Source organism: Protopterus annectens, chromosome 2.part2, assembly GCF_019279795.1.
Source record: "Protopterus annectens isolate FY-2018-M chromosome 2.part2, PAN1.0, whole genome shotgun sequence".
NCBI classification, from domain to species: Eukaryota; Metazoa; Chordata; order Ceratodontiformes; family Protopteridae; genus Protopterus; species Protopterus annectens.
This window is the reverse complement of record NC_056730.1, coordinates 523,291,993-523,311,642: the sequence shown is the minus strand read 5'-3', so window position 1 is coordinate 523,311,642 and position 19,650 is coordinate 523,291,993. Positions and strand designations below refer to the sequence as shown.

Genomic DNA, 19,650 nt, shown 5'->3' with positions numbered 1-19,650 from the left:
TCCACCATTAAGTTCACAGGGACATATTCTGATCAGGGTATTAACTACATCGATTAGTTTTAAGGATGATAATAGCCATTTTGGTTCCAAGGTTTTTAGAAAAAACACATTTTCAAATAGTTATCTGGATCATCAGAGTTTTCATCCCCATCATATCAAAAGGAACACTGTAAAAGGACAAATGGCACAGGTGGCAAGAATGTGCTCAGATTAAGTTAATTTTAAGGTAGAGCTTGGTAAAATTTGCCAAACATTTCTTGAAGGAGGTTACCCCGATGACTTGATCTGTAGGACCAGTGAAATTTTGGAAGGATGGGGTAGAAAATATAAACCACTGCTGGGAAATGAGTTTGAGAAGATCCCCTCTCCTCAAGGAAATGAGAGAAATGAGGTTTTTACTAACAATATGGTTGTTCCCTATAAATGTGGGTCTAAGGATGTAATTTAAAAAAACAAAACAAAAAAAACCCAAAACTGGGCGATCTTTAGAGACCATACTGACTTGGCAGGGATTTTAGGAGAGAATCCCAATTTTGTGTATAAAATGGGAAGAAACATGAAGTTCCTTTCTGAGCACGCTCTCCCCCACTAGTTACGTTAAACCCTAAAGGTACGACAAAATGTGGGAATTGTCATCAATTTTCTTTTATTTTAGAAAGCGCCACTTTAGAGTTACCTAATATTTCCTTTATAATCCATCTTAGACATGGTAATTTTTCAACTAAAGGTTTGGTATACATTGCAGTTTGTAACAAATATCAAAGTTACTATGTTGGGAAGACTGAAAAATATAAGAAAGAATTTATGAACATCTTTATGCAATTACGAAAGCGAACAAAATGCCCTTTACAAGCACACCTTAATCTGGGTAGGGTGGTGTAAATTCTATTTTGGATATTATAGCAAAAGATTATAGAGGAGGTTGGTGGGAGTTACAAATAGAAAGATGTGAAGTTTTTTGACAACTAAAATTGAATTCTAACATGCCACCTGGTCTAAATGACCAGATCTCTATAGTTCCAATACTTAAAAACTAGAGCACAAGTGTTACAATTTTGTTTATTTCTGTATGCTTTTCTTTAATATGACACTTTTAGCAGGTCTGTTGTATTTATACCATTGTATCTTTAAGAAATTTTTTTTTTTTTTTACACGTCACATGATTTACGGAGGGTATAAGGTGTCAAGCGCTGTGGTGGTGGTGCTGCAGTAACGTTGTCACCTCACAGTAAGACGCTGTCCGGTTCGATTCTCAGCTAGAGCGTCTTCTGCGTGGAGACATGAGTGAATGGGCGTACCTTCGTTGAAGGTTGTGCGTCAGGGCTGGTAACTCTGCACGTAAAAATAAACTACCAATCATTAGCGGACCGGAGTTCCGCTGTAGCCACCCCTAACCGGGAAAAAGCCGAAAGAATTACTATTTAAGCAAGGTGTCAATTGTTATAATTTGTTCTGAAAAAGTCCCAGTGCTTTAGTGACTAAAGCCCTTAACATCGTGGATTCTATTTGTTAAACAACTGCATTCTAAGTATGGTCTTTTGGCTGCTGATTGCCTAACTCCAAGCCTTTTATTTGGTCCCAGTGGAGCTTGGTTGCACTGTTTATTCATTTATATGTACAGAGAATAAAGTTGCTGCCTCTACAGTACAGATCCACAACTTTCCAAAATGCCACTGACAAGCCAAAACCCTAAAAGAATGAGCTTTGACCTGCCCAGAGTAGACTTCCTACGATGGCAAGGAAAGAATAGAACAATAATTTGGAAATAGTCCTCAGACAGTTGTCCTTTTCCAGTTTGTTTATCTTTATAATATATATAACTGATAAGAATTTCTGAAGTTTTATTCCTGTGGACATGCAGTATGAATAATCCTTTCCTCCTTATTTGTAGAATCTGGAGAGTGGAAGATGGACAGCTTGGCTTAAAGTAAATTCTGATACCACTTACACGCATAAAGGATTACTTCAAAAAGAAAAGTTTAACCCACCACTAAAGCTTGCAACTCGGGCACTCCTTGTATTTTAAGAATCTTAATCAGCCTAAAAAGCTGACTCAAATGGATCAATTTCCAAAATAAAAGTTAAGATCCCAAGCGACCCATTTCAAAAACATCTTGACAAAGCAATGCTTTGAAAGAATGAGATCCATAAGCAGGCATGATGAAATGGCAAACAAATTAATTTTGAAAGACTAGGAAAAAAGCCAGAGGATAACTTACAAATAGCGTTGGGACAGATGTACACGCCTTAGGAAGGGTCTTTGTTCTTACTCTGGCACCAACCAGAAGACCTTTTTCATTTACTAATGTACAGTTTCCAAGTAGTAGGTTTTTCCATTTACTAATATATGGTTTCCTAATAGTAGGTTTGTCTCCAATACCGGCCACATGTCCCCACAAAATTAAATAAAAGGTATTAAAACTCTTGGAATACAGGCAGTTGGCATTTTAGGCTGGGGCGTAATCAAACAATCCCAGTCTTGTCTGTGTAGGTCCAGTCTGTGAGGATGCTTGTGGTAACTACCATTTCCAGAAGAAGGGAGAAACAACACAACTACACACGGATTGCCATTCAATTTCAGCACATAACGGATGAAAATGGTACCAGCAGCAGTTATGCTGGATCACATCCACACCTGTAATGGCAAGGCTGCATACAAAGTACAAACAGTATGTAGTACACCACAGTAACAGGAGCATAACACCACTCCTGACATGTGGTCAGACAGCTTTACCTTACATCACAGCAGGAAACGTACCAGAAACATTTAGGTTATGGGCCAAACATCTAGCCTAAACTGAACTCATTGAAAGAACATCCACATTTCTTGACACCAGCACAAAAAAGTCAATAAACTGATGTGATATGAATGGTATGATACGAATCATTGCTTCTAGATCCTGAGAATGTTGATACCATAGGCTTTTAGATACCATTGTAGTCTCCTCATATGCAGTCTTGCATATGGAATTAGCAGAATGCAGGAGGCCATGAACCCAAAGGCTTGCAGTATTTGCCTTGAAGATAGCAGGGTTTTTGTGGCCATTAGTTTGAAGTAAGTTGTCACATTATTACTTGTTTCTCTGGTGTGAGGAAGGCCATCTGGGAAGTTGTGTTCAAGTTTGCTCCCAGGAATATAATTTGTTGACAGGGTACCAGTTGTGATGTCTTTTCATTTATGGTGTACCCCAGACAAGTTAGCACCTTCTGCACATATGTCAGATGGTTCAAATGTATGCCCTGGCTTTCTGCCTGAATTAGACAATCGTCCAGGTATGGGTATAATTGAATATTTCTTTGCCTGCAAAATGCAAGGACTGGAGCTAGGCACTTTGTGAATACCCTGGGCAAAGTAGATAAGCCAAAGGGCAATGCAGAGAAAGTACAGTTGTGTACACTTACCATAAATGTAGATGTTAGAGTGTATTCACTGTTGCAGTCATTACACTTGGGTTAACCTGCTGGCAGATAACCCAAGTATAATGACTGCAACAGTGAAACATGAAGAACATCTGATGGTGCATGTAGCCTGTTTTGAAGCGTAGGCATCTTCTGCAATATTCCACGATTGGGATGTGCAGGTAGGCTTCCTTTAAATCCAGTGTTGCCAACCAGGCATCTTTGCCTAGCATAGGAAGCAACTGGTGAAGAGTTAGCATCTTGAATTTTGGAATCACAAAAAAGGTGTTTAAGATAGAAAGGTCCAGGATAGAACACCATGAGTTGTCTTTTCTGGGTACCAGGAAAAGTCTTGAGTAGAAACATTGTCCCTTTTCCTCTTCTGGTACAGTCTGAATAGCCTTTATGCTTAAGAGAGAGAGTACTTACTTTTGAGCCTCTGCCCACTGATTTGGGGGTAGGTCTAGCCAACCGTTTGGGGTTGGTAACGTGTGAAATCTGTATCCTTGGGAAACCATTTAAAACCCATTTGTCCTGGGTAATGAGTTCAGTTTTTTGCCTGCAGAGCAATCTTTCCCCCTAAAGGAGCAGTCAGTTGAAAAGTCCTTGGAAGTTAAGTCACTGAGACAGTTTACCATAGGGGGAGTCTTACTACTCCCCGATTTGGAAGTTGGGAGCCCCCCACTGCTTAGTCCTGTGCATACCCTGGGACTGAAGCCTGGGTATTCTGTTGGTTCTGGGTTTGGACTGAAGGCCTGGAAGAGGCAGGAAAGGACCAATTCTTAGAGGGCCAATGCCTACTAAATCTTGGAGGCTTTACTTGTAGGAAATCTTAACAGTTTTCATAGATTTCGCTTTTTCCTCCACCTTTTAAGAACTACTGCTTTGTTGCCAAACAGGTGGTCCTGATTTAAGGAAGCATCCAACAATTTAGCTTTAACAAATCTGGCAAAGATTGCTCCTTAAGCCAAGCATGCCTTCTAAATACAGACCCAGTGACAGCAGCCCTGCAAGATGCCTCTAGTGAATCAAAACCACATTGCAAAGTATGTTTTCCAACCTGTTCAGCAGAATGCATTAAATCTTGTAAATCCTTATTTTCAGCACAGTCAGGAATCAACATAATTTTCTGTTTAAGCAAGCCAATAATATGCTGATACTTTAACATATGAAACTGGCAGTTTAAGGCCCTAATGGCCAAGGTTGAAAAACTGTATACCTTCTTACTCCATCTATCCAGTGCCTTGGAGTCTCTAACAGAGGGGGTAGGATTTTTGGCAGTAGTAGCCTTAATGCCCTTGGGTCCCTGTGAAATGGTCTCAGCATCCGCAGTAGGATTTTTAAAAAGGAACTTGAGAGTCAGGAACCCTGTAATATCTATCAGGTTTTCTGGGAGCAGGAGGTAGAGAGTCAGGGGCCAAGCTAGATTTCAAAGAGGCATCATCAACAATGTCTAGTACAGGAGGGATAGCTAAAGCCGTATGCTGGGGCAGGAGTAAGAAATCCCTAAGCCTCTTTTTAGAATCAGAGTAATCCTGCCTTTCCCAGCGAAAATGCTTAAGGGTATGCAAGGTTTCACCAAAAGAGAAATCCTCTGGGGGGAAGCAGAGGGAATAGAGTCCTCTGCATCAGAATCCTCATAGGTAGATAAGGGTGGTCAGAGGAAACAAATTTCAGAATCCTGGTCAGAAAATCATAAGCAAATTCAGTCCTAGGTCTCTAGAGGGGAAGGTTGGCTTCCCCTGATTAAAGTAATAAGGTCTTCAGCTATTCTCATTTGTGTTTTTAGGCATAGAGGCCTGACCATGCGGTCTGGGTGTCTGTTTTCTAGGCATGGTTCAAGTTTTAGGCCTTGAAGAAGATGGCGTTGGTCTAATATGCAAGCCAGTAGGCCTGAATACACCCTCAGAAGCTGGTGCCTGCAGAGCGGCTCCGGACCCATCCAAGGTAGAGACATCCACAGATGCCACAGTTGAAGCATCTCGTGGCATGACTCTGAATGGGTCTCCGTAGAGGCCTGTGAATCTGAAGTAGCAGGTATCAGGGGCTGCGAAAGCACCTCACAGAGTACCGGCGAACTGTTGACTGGCTTAGGAGAAGCGTTGTCGGCAGCTTTGGACCTAGGCAGCCTGTCTCGGTCTTTATCTTTGCGTTTTTTCAGAATGTCGGTAGTTGGATGGCTTACCAAAGACATATCTGAATAACTGAACAGAGTACCAAAATATTTAGAAGAGTAAATATACCGACGACGAATGGTTCGTTGCTTAACAGACAGCGAGGTACGTCGTGGTCGGGGCCTAGGCAAGGAATACAGTACGAATGAAAATCTTTATGGGGTATTTGCTTTCTACAAGAAATACAATTATTGACTTTTACTGATATCGGTTTAGAGCAAGAAAGTTTCCCGAACGGGACACTTAGCTTTAGTTGAAGACTTCGGTTCTGAAACTTGAAAACAAAAATTTCAGGAGTCGGCCGACCGGCACTTGCAAACTGCTTTGGCTTTGGGTCCGCACTGCAAGAAAGACTGATGTAATGGCGTATATGCTTTATACCCCTGACTTCCCCGACATCACGGAAGATGAGACAGCAACGGACACAGGACCCAAGACTCAAATCATGACGACTGAGGGCTACTGCAAGCAGATAACCCAAATGTGATGACTGCAACAGTGAAACACGAAGAACATCCAGGACTGCAATGATAAAAACACTCCCAAGGTCTACATTTATGGTAAGCATAGATAACTGTACTAGGTTCTTCGTGTTTCACTGTTGCAGTCATCACATTTGGGTTGATTCCCAAAGCTGAAGAAAAGTTGGAGCCAGTCAAGAAGACTGGGGGATGGCTAGGATGCCCTGCAAGACTGCAGTGGCAAAGCCTGCCCTGGATTTGGAGAAGATAGGCAGATGGTAATGCTTGGTGAAGGTATGGACAAATGTCTATGTTGCAGCCTCCAGGATGTCCCTGGTGGGGACCCCACTGAGGAAAGTTGCAGAGGTGGAGGTTGCTCTGGTAGAATGTGTCCCGACTCCCTTGGAGGGAGGTTTCCCGTGTTGCTTGTAGCAAAAATGAATGCAGTGTGCTATCCATTTGGAAATGGTTTGTTTGGATATGGCTTTGCCTTCTGCTCCTGCAGCAAAGCTGACTAACAATTGATCAGTCTTCCTAAAGGACTTAGTCCTGAATCTGAGCTGTCTGTGTACATCTAGAGAGTGCAGTATCCTTTCTCCCTCGTTTTGTGGTTTAGGGAAAAAGGTGGGTAAATTAATGGATTGGTGGAGAGCCACACTGGACGCCACGTTTGGCATGAAGCATGGGTTAGACCTGAGGGAGACCCTGTCAGCATGGAAAATGAAGGGCTCTACAACCATGAGTGCTTGTAGCTCGGATACTCTTCTTGCTGAAGTGATGGCCAGAAGCAAGGCTGTCTTCCATGAGAGAAACTAATTCTGCTGAAACTGCTGTTTCAAAGAGCAACAATGTGAGCTTTTCCAACACAAAGTTTAGGTCCCAAGCTGGGGTAGGTGCTCTTCTCTGTGGCCTCAAGTTGTTAAATCACTCTTGGGAACTGTTTGAGAGGGTTTAAGAAAAGAGGTGGCTCTGTGCTGAAATGAGCAGACATGGAAGAAAAGGATAGACCCTTGTGTAGTAGGTCAGCAAGGTAATCCGGGATGAGAGGTAAGGAGGGCTGTTCTGTCCCAGCTCCCTTAGCCTGGATCCAGGTGCAAAACCTTTTCCATTTGTCAACATTAAGACAGTCTAGTGCTAGGGCGTTTGGCCTGACATATAACATCTAGAACTTATCTGCAGAGATTGGCAGCTTGCGCAGTGGTCAGGGAATAGGTTAGACTGCGGGTCTGCAATTGGGGATGCATGAATTCCCCTTCCCTCTGGATCAGGAGTGTTGGGATCTGAGGGAGATGCCATGGTGGCAGAGAGGACATGCTGCGCAGCACTGGGTACCAGTGCTGGCATGGCCAGCCTGGGGCAATCAGGATTGTCCTCAGTTTTTCCTCCCTTATTTTGAGCAGTACCCTTGTAATGAGTGGTAGTGGGGGAAATGCATAGACCAAGAGGTTGTTCCACTGGAAGGATAGAGCATCCACTTTCCAGGCCTTGCAGTGAGGTTCCCTGGCGCAGAACTTGCTGAGCTGATGGTTGGTGTGGGAAGCAAAGATGCCTACCTTCGGGGTGCCCCATTTCTGAGTTACAAGGGTGAAGGTTCTTTGGTCTAGCTGCCACTTGTGTGGGTCCAGAAGGTTTCTGTTTAAGGTGTCTGCCAGAGAGTTTAGAGAGCCTGGCAGGAATTGGGCTAACAGATGTAGATAACATGGCTGAGGCAGTGTGCCAAAGGGTCATGGTGAGCCTGCACAGAGGGTATGAGCGAGTCCCTCCCTGCTTGTTGATATACCACATTCACAGTGGTGTCTGTTTTGATCAGTAGAGCCCCCGGAGAGAGTAGGGGTCTGAAAGCTGTGCTCCACTGGCCCTGTATGCACCTGCCATCCAGGTGTGCACCCCAGGCATAGTCTGATGCATCTGTGGTGAGGGTCTGGGTGGCGTTGGGTTGTGAGAAGGGTAGTCCCTTATTGTGGTAGCATGCTGCTGCCCACCAAATAAAAACTTTCCTTAAACAAGGTATCATTGGTACAAGTTTCCAATTGACACCAAAGGCTTTTTAGGTACCACTGTAGTTTCCTCATATGCAGTCTGGCATATGGAATGAGTAGAATGCAAGAAGCTATGAACCCCAGAGCTTGCAGGATTCTGGGGTCTGGTGGCTGTCAGGTAAGTTTGCTTTTCTGGTGTAAGGAATGCCTTCTGGGATGCTGTGTACAGGCTTGCTCCCAGGAATATAATTTTTTGGGTGGGTACTAGTTTGGATTTCTTTTCATTAACAGTATCCCCAGGGAGGTCAGAAGGTCCTTTACAAAGGCCAGGTGTTTCAGCAGCTTTTCCTGACTGCCTGAATTAGGCAGTCATCCAAGTACGGGTAAATCTGAATATTTCTTTGCCTGCAAAAAGCAATGGTGGGAGCCAGACATTTTGTGAAAACTCTGGGAGCTGCGGATAAGCCAAAGGGAAACGCAGACAACTGAAAGTGCACTGATCCTGCTCGGAAACGTAGACATTTCCTGCATGATTCCTTGTGTGTAGGTAGGCCTCTTTTAGGTCTAGGATGGCTAACCAACCATCCTTGGACAGCATAGGTAGTAGTTGGAGGGTGAGCATTTTGAACTTTGGTATGAACAGAAATGTGTTTAGAATAGTTAGATCGAGGACGGGGTGCCATGTGCCCTCTTTTCTGGGTACCAGGAAGAGTCTGGAATAGAAACCTTGGCCTATCTGTTCTGCAGGAACGTGCTCTATTGCCCTCATAGAGAGCAGAGAAAAGAATTGCTTTCTGACCTCTGCCCACTGATTTGGGGGGATATCTGGGAACCCTTTTAGGGTTTGTAGTGTGTGGAAATCAAATTTGTATCCCTGGGACACTATGTTGAGGACCCAGCAGTCGTTGGTAATGGTGGCCCAGGTGCTTGCGTCGAAAGAGAGTTTTCCTCCTAGGGGCAAGTGCAGGTGGGCAGAGGGAGGGGATGGAAGTGGAAAGTTATTGTGAGTTCTTACCACGGGGGGGGGGGGGGCGGCTTAGCACTTCCTGGACTGAAGAGGAGGAACTCCATTGCTTAGATCTCTGCATTTCCTGGGGCTGCTGTCTGGGGGGCCTGTTTCCCTGGGTCTGGGCTGAGCTGACCTGGAGGGGGCAGGAAAGGACCAGTGCTTGGAGGGGCAATGCCTACTTGACCTGGGTGGCTGGACCTGCAGGAAGTCCTTAACTGTCCACATAGACTTAGTTTTTTCTTCCATCATTTTTTAAGACCTCCTCTGCCTTGGTGCCATATAAGATGTCTTTGTGCAAGGGTGCATCCAATAATTTGGATTTGACATGGTGTGGCAAGGGCTGTTACTTAAGCCAAGCATGCCTTCTAAGTACTTAAACAATGACTGCTGGCCTGCAAGATGCTTCTAGGGTGTCAAAACCACATTGTAAGGTGTGCTTAGTTACTTGACTTGCAGAATGCATCAACTCTTGTAATTCTTTATTTTCTGCACAAACAGGAAAAGTTGACATTTTTTGTTTGAGGAGTTCCATGGTATGTTGCTGAAATTTTAGCATATGGAACTGACAATTTAGTGCTCTAACAGTGAGAGTAGCAGAGGTGTATACTTCTTTTCCCCATCTGTCTAATGCTCGGGGAATCCCTGTCTGAGGGGGTGGTATTCTTGGCAGAAGTTGCTTTAATTCCTTTAGGCCCTTGAGAGATAACCTCAGGGTCAACAGTAGGATTTTTGAAAAGAAATTTGAGAGAATCAGGGACTCTATAGCACCTGTCAGGTTTCCTGGGAGCAGGAGGGAGTGTGTCAGGAGTCAAATTAGATTCCATAAAATCATCCACAACATCCAGGACAGGAGGAATGGCCAGAGGTCTGTGCTGTGGAAGATCTAAGAATTCCCCGAGTCTCTTCTTAGACTAAGGGTAGTCCTGACATTCCCATTGGAAATGTTGCCTTAAAGTATGTAGGATTTCCCCAAAGGAAAAAGTCCTCGGGTGGAGAGGCTGAAGGAATGGATTCCTCTGCATCAGAATCCTCATAAGCAGAGAGGGATTGCACGTCTTCATATTCAGATGCATGAGAGTCATCGGACTCCTGTTCAGATAAAACTACTGGGGACAAATCTCTCCTTTGGGAGGGGGTTGGCTTCCCCTGATAAGCATTATTAAAGGTCTTGTGCCATTTTAAGCATTTGAGACTGAGGCAAGGAAGCGGGTGCCCAAGATTGGGTCGGTTTCTTGGGTGTGGTTCGTACCCTGGGCCTTAGAAACTCGACAGTTTTCGAAAGAATGATAGGCGTCGTCAGTCTGTGCCGAAAAATCGCAGTACGAAGTACTTCTGCAGAAGCCAGTGCCTGCTCAGTGGCTCCAGACCCATCCAAGCTAGAAACTTCTGCAGGATCCTTAGTCGATGGAGTCTCACGGCATACCGTACTCCGAAAGGGTCTCTGTAGCGGCCTGCGAATCCACAAAAGCAGGCATCAGGGGCTGCAAAAGTGCCTCACTGAGGACTGGAGAACTGATGACTAGCTTAAAAGAAGCACAGTTGGTAGGTTTGGACCTGTGCGGTCTGTCTTTATCCTTACGTTTTTTCAGAAGATCTACTGTAAGATGGCTTACAGAAGCCATATCGGAATTAGAAGACTGACAGCGAAAATATCTAGCTACAATAAGGGCCCGACGACGTATAGTTCTGGCGTTGAACAAAGCACAAAAGCGACAGCAGGGGACATTGTGGTCTGGGCCCAAGCAAGTGACGCAGTAAGAATGAAAGTCTCTGTGTGGTATTTGCTTTCCACAGGCGAGACAATTGTTATTCTGATATCAGTTAGAGCAAGAAAAAAGGATTCCCAATGGGGTACTTCGCTTTAGAAGACTTCAACTCCAATTAGGAAAACGGAAACTCAGGTAGCGGCCGACTGGCACTCGTGCGAACTGCTTCTGCTTTGGGCTCCTCGGCAAGAAAGACTGAAGTAATGGCATCGGCTACCACATTTTATACTACTGACGATCTGACGTCAGTTTTGGAGCGACAGAAACCGACGCAGAAATAATAAGCCTCTGGTATTCGGGCCGACTGAGGGCTACCCTTGGCAGGGATAACCCAAATGTGATGACTGCAGCAGTGAAACACGAAGATCATATTTGGACTGCAGTCTAGAAACTGCTTTCCCCATCAAGGACCAATGTCAGAATATAGACAAAGAAAGGGCTAGGGGAATCCTACATGAAAGACCTGTACTGGTTGAGTTTTGAGTACAGGACAGAAGCTTCTAAAAAGGGCTAATTAAGCAAGGCATATAGAATGATTCCTATAGTTATCATACAATAAATCAGAAGTCAGAAAAAACATTGGGAGGCGATTCGATATGTAATTCACAAACAATGGGAGGACATGCGTATGGCTCCCAAATATGCAAAAAAGTCTACAGGCATCCAACAGGTGGCCCCTAAGGCCATAATCTGGCCTATCAAAGCATTCTGTATGGCCCTTACTATATCCTGCAACATACATCTGAATGGACAGATGCTGGACATGGCAATGTGGATCCACAAACCCTGCCAAGTATGGTTAAGTGGCCCCTGAACCAAATAAGGTTGAAGGACCTGAAAGATTAAAAATTTTTGTTTGGAAGTGTTCGCATAAATACTTATATACCCCAAGCAGACTCCCAAATTTTTTTTACTCCGGTATTGGAGTTATGATGGGAAAGAAAGTGATAACTGGGAACATATTTTGGGAGTGTAATGAGTTGCCAGACTTCAAAAATTCCCTTCAAAGTACTCTTGTCAGGAACACTGCGTGAGAAATTGACTATTAGATTATACATCACATATATTGTTACACATGTTGATGTTTATAAATGTGAACTTAAGGTTTATATAAAAGTAATCAAACCATATTAAGTTTTTTGGGCGTTAAAAAGTTTCTATAGGACAGCCAATGGCTCAAACTCCCACTGTCTCTTGTGCATGCACATACATCCATGACACCATGTAAAGATGGCCATTAATTTCTTGTAACATTCAAGCCACAACTAACATGCCACAACTACAACGATGGTATATTTAAAGATGCATTACCTTAAGTTCCAGAAACAGTTTTCAAGATTTTGCACCCTGCATCTGAGCTCTGATCTAAAGATCCCAGTAATGCCTAGAAGGGGGGAGGGAACAAACAATGTCAATAACCTTGTAAACACAAAACTTGTACGTCTTTTAGAGTCTGAGCCACAAGTGTGAGCCACAAGTCAAAATATTTACTTCTAATACAGAAATTCTTCACATAAGCAGATTATTTCACCATGCAATCATCAAATTATGAACTAGATTTTTTTTTAAAACCATATTGCACCAATTATTTATCACAGCTCTTTCCCTTCTTACCCGCTGTGACAGACTAACACCCCTCAGCACTTCAGGCAAAAAATCCATGCAGCAAAACCATAGACTAAAATCAACGGTTGTCTGAACTACAAATAACACATGTAAGCCGCAGTCCCCCCTTAAAAACATGAGGTGCCATTGTGTGGATGCCACTTCCAAATTGTAGAAAGTACAGTTGTGTACACTTACGATGAATGTAGATGTTAAGAGTGTATTCACTGTTGCAGTCACCACACTTGGGTTATCTGCCTGCAGGTAGCCCTCAAGTGAGGCCGAATGCCAGAGTCTTGGGATTTCTGAGTCGGATGCTATGTCGTCAGGTCGTCAGGGGTATAAAACAGGCTGCCGAAGCCATTACATCAGTTTTTCTTGCCCCAAATGTCAGGAGCCCCCCAAATAGGAAGCTATATGGTGTGGAACACCACCAGTAAAAAGTAAATACCCCTGCCATAAAAGATGGCCATAGAGAGGATAGGCAGAAGGATAGAGAAAACCAGGGGGCTGGAGGGAGGGAAACCAGGACTGCAACAGTGAATACACTCGAACATCTACATTTATGGTAAGTGTACACAACTGTACTACGTTCTTCGTATTTCACTGTTGCAGTCATCAGACTTGGGTTGATTCCCAAAGCTGGGGAAGGGTGGAGGCAGTCAAGAAGTGTTAGGGCTGGCTAGCAGGCCTTGTAAGGCTGCTGTAGCAAATCCAGTTCTGGACTTAGAAAAAAAACAGGTAAGTGGTAATGCTTGGTGAAGGTGTGTACAGAACTCCAGGTTGCAGCTTCCAGAATGTCCCTGGTAGGGACTCCCCTGAGAAATGCTGTAGAGGTGGAAGTAGCCCTAGTGGAATTTGTTCTGATCCCCTGTGGAGTAGGTTGTCCATGGTGCTTGTAGCAGAAATGGATGCAGTGTGCTATCCATTTGGAAAATGGTTTGCTTTGAAATGGCCTTGCCCTCTGCCCCTGCAGCAAAGCTGACTAAAGGTTTAGTCCTGTCAAGGTAGAACCTGAGCTTCTGTGCACGTCCATGGAGTGCAGGATCCTTTCCCCTTTATTCTGAGGATTAGGGAAGAAGGTTGGTAAATGGATGGATTGGTTCAAAGCCACACTGGACACCACCTTAGGCATAAAAGGACAGGTTAGATCGGAGGGAAACCCTGTCAGCATGGAAAATAATGAAGGGTTCCCACAGCCATTAGTGCCTGTAACTCAGACTCTTCTTGCTGAAGTTATGGCTAAAAGCAAGGTGGTTTTCCAAGAGAGGAATTTTAACTCTGCTGAAGCAGCAGGTTCAAAAAGGGGGAATTGTGAGCTTTTCCAGTACAAAGTTAAGGTCCTAGGTAGGGGTGGGTGCTCTCCTAGGAGGCCTTAAGTTGTTAGTCCCTCTCAGGAACTGTTTGATGAGAGGGTGAGAAAATATAGTTGGCTCAGTCTTATAATGAGCTGAGATGGCAGAGGCATGAATCTTAATGGAGAAGGATAGGCCTCTGGAGTAGCTCTGCTAGGTAATCCAGGATTTGAGGTAAGAAGGGCACTGCTGTGTCCTTTCCTTGAGACAGACTCCAACAACAATATCTTTTCCACGTTTCAGCATAGTATTTCCTAGTACTAGGCCTTCTGACCTCAAGAATGATGTCCAGCACCTGTTTGCTGAGGGTTGCTGGTGGTGTACTCGGAGGATAAGCCAGGCTGCAAGGTTTAGGGTTTGCAACTGTGGATAGAAAATCTGTCCCTCCTGCTGAGACAGCAGAGAAGGTGTCTGGTGAAGGTGCCAGGGTGGCACTTAGACTGTGTAAGAGTGGGTACATGTGCTGGCGTGGCCAGTCTGGGACAGTAAGAATTGCCCTTGGCCTGTCCTGTTTGATCTTGATTAGAACTTTTGAGAGGAGGGGCAGAGAAGGAAAGGCATAAATTGAGGGGTCCACCTTCCAGGCCCTGCTGTGAAGGTTCCTGGTGCAGAATTTGCTCAACTGGTGGTTCTCGGGGAAGGCAAAGAGGTCCATCTCCAGTGTCCCCCCACCACTGGATTAAAAGGCTGAAAGAGTTGGGCTCCAATTTCCACTTGTGTGGGTCTAGGAGATTTCTGCTCATGACGTCTGCCAGTGAATTTGGTTTGCCTGTCAGGAATTGAGCTTGTAGATGCACTTGGCTGCTCAAGACTGTGTTCCATAGGGTCACGGATAACCTGCAGAGTGGGTAGGAATGGGTTCCCCCTGCTTATGCACCACATAACCACATAACCGTGGTGGTCTCTGTTTTTATCAGCAGCTGTCCTGGAAGGATTTGAAGGCGGTAAGAGCATTCTGTACAGCTAGCATCTCCGATTGATGTGCAGGAGAATTTGTCCTGGGCTCCACTTGCCCTGAATGCATTTGCCTGCCATGTGAGCCCCCCCAAGCATAGTCTGATGTGTCTGTCTGGGTTTGGGAGGCGAGGGGTTGAGTGAAAGGCAGTCCCTTCTTGTGGTTGCATGCTTCTGCCCACCAAAGGAACTCTGCCCTTAGACAAGGTATGATAGGAATGACTTTCAAGGTCCTGAGAATGTTGGCACCAAAGACTTTTAAGTACCACTGACGTTTCCTCATATGCAGTCATGCATATGGAATTAGCAGAATGCATGAGGGCATGAACCCTAGGGCTTGCTGTATTTTCTTTGCAGATAGCTGGATTTTGGTGGCCATTTGTTTGGAGTAGTCTGTCAAATAAACCTGTTTTTCTGAAGTGAGAAATGCCATCTGGGAAGTTGTGTTCAAGCTTGCTCCCAGGAATACAATTTTTTGACTGGGCACCATTTGTGATTTATTTTCGTTGATGGTGTACCCCCAATGAAGTTAGGCATCTTTTTACAAATGCCAGGTGCTGAAGTGGCAATTCTTGACTGTCTGGCTGAATCAGGCAATCGTCCAAGTATGGGAAAATGTGGATATTTCTCTGCCTGCAGTATGCAATGATTGGAGCCAGGCACTTTGGCATATCTACTGCACCCAGAGTATTCACAAAGGGAAGTGCAGAGAATTCATAGTGCATAGAGCCTGCCCTGAAGCGTAGACATTTCCTGCAAGACTCCCTTATGGGGATGTGCAGATAAGCTTCAAGTCTACGGTGACTAACCAGGCATCCTTGGCTAGCATAGGGAGAAGCTGTTGCAGGGTAAGCATTTTGAGACCACCAGGAAGGTATTTAGAATTGATAGATCCAGGATTGGGCGCCAAGAGCCCTCTTTTCTGGGCACCAGGAACAGTCTGGAGTAGAAACCCTGTCACCTTTGTTCTACTGGAACAGTTTGAATCGTCCTGATATTGAGCAGGGAAAGAACTTGCTTTTCAGCCTCTGCCCACTGGTTTGTAGGAAGGTCTGGAAACCCACTTGGAGTTGGCAGTGAATGGAAGTAGAATCTGTACCCCTGGGATACAGTGTTTAGGACCCATCGGTCCTGAGTAATAGACATCCAGTTTACTGCATGAAGGGCAAGTTTTCCTCCTAGGGGTGCAAGTAATTGGGCAGAACTGGGAAGAATAATTGAAAAGTCATTGTGAACTTTTTCCATAAGGGGGTGGCTTACCACTCCCTGTTTTTGAGGTGGGGGCACTCTATTGTTTAGATATCTGCATACCCAGAGACTGTAGTCTGGGTGGTCCGTTTCCCCTGGGTTTGGGCTGTGAAGGCCTGGAAAGGTCCAGTTTTTAGAAGGCCAATGCCTACTGAATCTAGGTGGCTGCACAAGAATTATTTAACAGTTTGCATAGATTTAGCTTTTTCCTCCACCTTTTTAAGAACCTCTTCTGCTTTGGTGCCAAACAGTCCTTATTTAAAGGAGCGTCTAATAATTTTGATTTGATAACAAAAGTCCAAAATGGGAGTCAACAAACATGGCTCTCTTGATAAAGACAAAACTTTTATTCAGGTACAAACTATGACCGCTTTCGTGCCTCCTGGCACTTCTTCAGACAATACAAACACTGCAAAAATCTCAATAAAAAGGGTCATCTCACAGTCTTATTTATTATCAAGAGAGTCATGTTTGTTCACTCCCATTTTGGACTTTATTGCATTTTGCTTTTTTGGGAGAGCTTCATCCCAGCTGTTTTTGGATTTGTGTTTTGTAATTTTTTTGACATGATCTGGCAGGGTTTGTTCCTTCAGCCAAGCACGCCTTGTCAGTACAGACCCAGCGACTGCAGCCCTGCAAGATCCTTCTAGGGCAAAGCCACACTGCAAAGTATGCTTACTAACTGGTTTGCAGATTGCATTAACTCTTGTAAATCTTTATTTTCTGCACAAATCAGGAAGCAACACCATTTTTTGTTTAATTAGTTCCATAATATGCTGCTGGTACTTCAACATTTGAAACTGGCAATTCAATGCCCCGACGGCAAAAGTTGCAGAGCTATATACCTTCTTACCCCATCAGTCCAAAGCTCTGGAGTCCCTGTCTGAGGGGGTAGGGTTTTTGGCTGTAGTAGCCTTAATACCTTTAGGTATCTGGGAAATGATCTCTGGATCCAAAGTAGGATTCGTAGAGAGAAATCTGCAGGAATCGGGTACTCTGTAGTACCGGTCAGGTTTTCTAGGGGCTGGTAGTAAAGTGTCTGGAGTAAGATTGGATTCCATGAAGACATCATCTACAACATCCAGGACAGGGGGTACAGCTAGAGGCATGTGCTGAGGCAACTAAAAATTCTTAGTCTCTCTTTTTGGACTGAGGGCAGTCCTGGCATTCCCAGCGGAAATGCTCTCTCAAAGTATGCAAGGTTTCACCAAAACAAAAATCTTCTGGAGAGGAGGCAGAGGGAAAGGATTCCCCTGAATCTGAATCCTCACAGGTTGATAAGGGTATGTCCTGGTAATCAGAAGGGTCAGAGTCATTGGACTCCTGGTCTGTAGAATCAGAATGAAACAATACTTTCTCTCTTAGCAGGGGAAGGCTGGCTTTGCCTAATTAGGGTAATACGGTCTTAAGACATTTTAAGAATTTGTTTTTGTGGTACTGGAGCTTTGAGCATGCGCTTTGGTCATCTGTTTTCTAGGCGAAGTGGGTACTCTGGCCCTGAGAAACTCTGTAGTTTTAGCTAAAAACTAAGTTGTTGGTTTAAGGCTAACATCGGTAGGTTGGAATACACCCTCAGTAGCCGGTGCATGAACAGCAGCTCTGGACCCATCCAAAGTAGAGACTTCCGCAGGCATCAGGGACTGCAAAGGCGCCTCACTGAGTACCGGCGGCCTGGTGACTAGCTTAACGGAAGCGTAGTCGGCAGCTTTGGACCTACTGGGGTCTGTCTTTATGTTTTTTCGGAAGATCGGTAATCGGATGGCTTATCGAAGCCATTTCGGAATACAGAGAACGACAGCGAAAGAATTTAGTGACAGCCAGACGACGAATGGTTCAGATGTTAAGGCACAAAACTGACACAGTGACGGATGTCATGGTTTGGGCCTAAACAGGTGACAGTAAAAATGAAAATCTTGGAGGTATTTGCTTTCCACAGGCAAGACAATTGTTAACTAATCTGTTAGAGCAAGAAAAAAGGATCCCCAAAGTACAGTTTTGTACCTACCATAAACGTAGATGTTCGAGTGTTCACCCTGCTGCAGGAGATAGACAGAGATAGACATAGACATAGACATAGACATAGAGATAGAGATAGACATAGAGATAGAGATAGACAGACATAGAGATAGACATAGAGATAGACATAGACATAGACAGATATAGATAGATATAGATATAGATATATATATATATATATATATATATATATATATATATATATAGATATATATATATCTATCATATATATATTTTATTAGTTGCCCCGGGTGTAAGAGGTCCTTGAAAGCTGTTAGGGCATTCTGTACTGCTAGCATTTCTTTTTGATCGATATGCAGATGCCTTTGATCTGTAGTCCATTTGCCCTGAATGCATGGTCCTGCCATGTGTGCTCCCCAGGCATAGTACAATGCATCTGTTGTCATAGTTTGCCTGGCTGTGGGTAAGGCGAAAGGCTGACCTTTGCTGAGGTGACATGCCTGTGCCCACCATAGAAAACTCCTGTCGAAGGCAGGGAATGAGTGGTATCACTGTTTCCAAGCTGTGGCTGTACAGAGTCCATACACTTTTCAGGTACCATTGTAATTTCCTCATATGCAGTTTTGCAAATGGTATTAGTAGTATGCAAGATGCCATGAATCCCAAGGCCTGCAGAATTTTTCTTGCAGGGAGTTGGGTCTTTGTTGCCATCATTTTGAAATATTGTCAGCTGTTGCTTGTCTGGCATGAGATAAGCCATCTGGGCCATTGTATTCAAGCTGGCACCCAGGAATATTATGTTTTGTGAGGGCACTAGTTTTGATTTCTTTTCGTTTACTGTGTACCCTAAGCAACTCAGAATGTGTTTGACGAATGCCAGATACTTTAAAAGAATGTCCTTGCTTTCTGCTTGAATAAGGCAGTCGTCCAGGTATGGGTATATTTGAATTCCTCTTTGTCTGCAGTATGCAATTACTGGTGCCAGGCATTTTGTGAAGACCCTGGGCGCAGTAGATAAGCCAAAGGGCAGTGCAGAGCATTGATAATGGTTTGAACCTGCAATGAAGCGGAGGTATCTTCTGCAATTTTGTCTGATAGGGACAAGAAGGTATGCCTCCCTGAGGTCCAACGTTACTAGCCAAGCATTCTTGCCCAGCATGGGAAGAAGCTGCTGTAGTGTTAGCATCTTGAATTTGGTACTTGTAGATAGGTGTTCAGAATTGAAAGATCCAGAATGGGTCTCCATGCTTTGTCTTTTCTTGGGACTAGAAAGAGTCTTGAGTAAAATCCTTGTCCTTGCTCCTGTGTAGGTGCCTGCTGAATGGCCCTCATGTCCATGAGAGCTGCAATTTGTTTTTGTGCCTCTGCCCATTGATTTGGTGGCAGGTTTGGCATTCCTTTTATCCTTGGCAAGGTATGAAAGTGGAATCTGTATCCTTGTGAGACAATGTTTAGGACCCATTTGTCTTTTGTGATGATGTGCCAGTTGTTTGCAAAGAGTGCTAATTTTCCTCCCAAGGGAGCTGCCAAGAGAAATTTGCTTGGTAGTTGGAGGATTGAGTCATTGTGTTCGTCTTCTGCTAGCTTGCGGCCTGTCTTCTCCTCCTTTCTGGGTAGCAGTACCACATTGGCGAGGTTTGTAAGGGCTTTGTGACTGACCTCTGCCCCTTGGGCGTCTGTATTTGCCCCTCTGTGATCTGTCAGAAGCTGGAAAGGACCAGTT

The 19,650-nt window shown here is 44.3% G+C and overlaps 1 protein-coding gene across 2 annotated transcripts in view; it reads right to left on the bottom strand.

Annotated features, from left to right (window-relative positions):
• The window catches only part of METTL9 (methyltransferase like 9), a 492,341-nt gene that overhangs the window by 321,007 nt on the left and 151,684 nt on the right, over positions 1-19,650 (bottom strand). For both annotated transcript variants that reach the window (XM_044063992.1, XR_006363847.1), the window contains exon 2: positions 12,100-12,172. The gene's annotated coding sequence lies outside the window, so the exon portion shown is untranslated. The remainder of the gene's footprint in view (positions 1-12,099; positions 12,173-19,650) is intronic.